A 2779-nucleotide genomic window follows, 5' to 3' on the forward strand; every position below is an offset into this window, starting at 1 on the left:
CATGACTGCACCAATATATTTTTTGTTCAGTCATTCAGTTATGTCAGACTCTTTGTGACCCCACAGACCATAGCATGCTAGGCTCTTCTGTCCTCCACTATCTCTCCAAACATGTCCAATTTCCTGTTCATTGTTTTCATGACACTACCTACCCATTTCATCCTCTCCCATCCTCTTTCCATTTTGCCTTCAGTCTTTGTTAGTCTTTTCCAATGAATCCCATCTTCTCATTATGTGGAAAAAGTATTTAAGCCTCAGCTTCAGTATTTGACTTTTCAATGAATAGTCTGAATTAATTTCTTTAAGTATTGACTAATTAGATCTCCTTGCTGTGCAAGAGATTCTCAAATGTTCTCCAACACCACAATTCAAAAGAATCAATTATGCAGCACTTAGCTTTCCTTGAAGTCCAATTCTTACAACCATACATTGCTCCTAGAAAAAAAAAAAGCTTTGACCATACAGACTTTTGTTGGCCAGAGATATCTCCGATTTTTATTATACTGCCATAACTTTCCTTATAAAGAGCAAGCATCTTTTAACTACAGACACCATCTATAGTGATCTTTGAGTCCAAGAATGTAAAGTCTAACACTGCTTCCATTTCTTTCCCTTTATTTGCCAGAAAAGTGATGGGACCACTTGCCAAGATCTAATTTTTTTTTCCAATCTTAAGTTTGAAACCAGCTTTTATAACCTCCTCTCACCTTCATCAAGGCTTCTTAACTCCTCTTTACTTTCTGCCTTCAGAGTGGCATCATATGCATATTTGAAATTGTTGATATTTCTTCCAACAGTCTTAATTTTGGCTTTTGATTCATCCAGCCTAGCATTTCACTTGATATACTCTGCATTTAATTTAAATAAATAGTGACAATATATAGCCTTGTTGTACTCCTTTTGCATTCTTAAACCAATCAGTTGTTCCACATTCAGTTCTAACTGTTGCTTCTTAACCACATACAGGTTCCTTAAGAGACAAGTAAGATGATGTGGTGCTGCCATCTCTTTGAGGACTTCTTACATTTTGTTGTGATGCACACAGTCAAAGGCTTTAGTGTAATCAATGAAACAGAAGTAGATTTTTTTTTTCTGGAACTCCTGTGCTTTCCCAATCATACAGCAAATATTAGCAATTTGGTCTCTAGTTCTTCTGCTTCTTTGAAAACCAACCAGTTCTTCTGGTGATTCTCAGTTCACATATTGATGAACCCTAGCTTGCAGAATCTTAATCATAACTTTGCTGGCACGTGAAATGAGCACAATTGTTTGATAATTTTAACATTCCTGGGCATTGTCTTTCTTTAGGATTGAGGTGTAAATTAAACTTTTCCAGTTCAGTGGCCACTGTTGAGTTTTCTAAATTTGCTAGCATATTGAGTGTGGCACTTTAACAACATCATCTGAGTTTAGATAGCTCAGCTGAAATTCCATCATCTCTACTACCCTTATTACTGTACTTATTTTTCCACATCCCCTACAGCATTTGTCATTTTCCTTTTCTGCCTTGTTAACCAATCTGATGGGTGTGAAGTGGTACCTCAGAGTTGTTTTAATTTTAATTTCTCCATTTATTAGTGATTTAGAGCATTTTTCATATGACTATAGATAGCTTTGATTTCTCTTTCTGAAAACTGCCTTTTACTACCCTTTGACCATATGGTAATTAGATAATGTCTAATAGACACTCTTTCAACTATAAAATAAACTAAATGAAATTAGGAATGTATTTCAAAAAAACTCATTAACATATAATGTTAATGAAACACAGGGCTCACCACCCTAAGTCAGATATAGGAAGATTAACACTTCCTTGACCAAGTGGAATGAAAAGATTGATAGACATTTTCAGATCACATAATAAAAATGTAAGGGAAAAAAAGCCTGCAGAGATACTTTTGGAATAAGCAGGCATTACTTCACTGGGCAAAAATAAAGGCTAATAGCAAGAAGACATCATTGTATTTGTTGAATATAAGCAAATGTGGTTAACAGACTTCATAAAATTTTTAATCCCATTCTTTGATCTTAGTTATTTCATAGACTCCAATCAGAAGTAAAAAAGTTGTATATACACTCAACAAATACTGTATGTTGTAAACACAATCATACATGTCTATATAGAGAAAATACATATATTATTTACAATGTACATTTTTGTAAATAGTATTTTATTTTATTTTTCCAATTACATATAAAAATAGTTTTCAACAATCATTTTTATCAGATTTTTGAGTTCCAAATTTTTCTCCCTCCCTCCCTCATCTCCACCCTGACCAAGACAGAAAGCAACCTGATATAGGTTATACATATGCAATCATGTGAAATATATTTCCATATTAATAATGTTGTGAAAAAAGAATCAGAATAAAAGGAAAAAAAAAACATGAGAAAGAAAAAAAAGTGAAAATACTATGCTTTGATCTGCATTCAGACTCCATAGTTCTTTCTCTAGATGTGGATAGTATTTTCCATCATAAGTCTTTTGGAATTGTCTTGGATCATTGCATTGCTGAGAAGAACTAAGCCTATCATAGTTGATCATTACACAATATTGCTGTTACTGTGTAAAATCTTATCCTTGTTCTGATCACTTCACTCAGCATTAGTTCATGTAAGTCTTTCTAGATTTTTCTAAAAACTGCCTGCTCATCATTTCATATAGCACAATAGTATCCCATTACACTTATATACCACAACTTCTTCAGCTATTCCTCACTTAATAAGCATCCCCTCAATTTCTTACTCCTTGCTACCACAAAAAAGCTGCTATAAATAT

This window comes from Vombatus ursinus, unplaced genomic scaffold (genome assembly GCF_900497805.2).
Source record: "Vombatus ursinus unplaced genomic scaffold, bare-nosed wombat genome assembly UNPS02014792.1, whole genome shotgun sequence".
NCBI lineage: Eukaryota > Metazoa > Chordata > Mammalia > Diprotodontia > Vombatidae > Vombatus > Vombatus ursinus.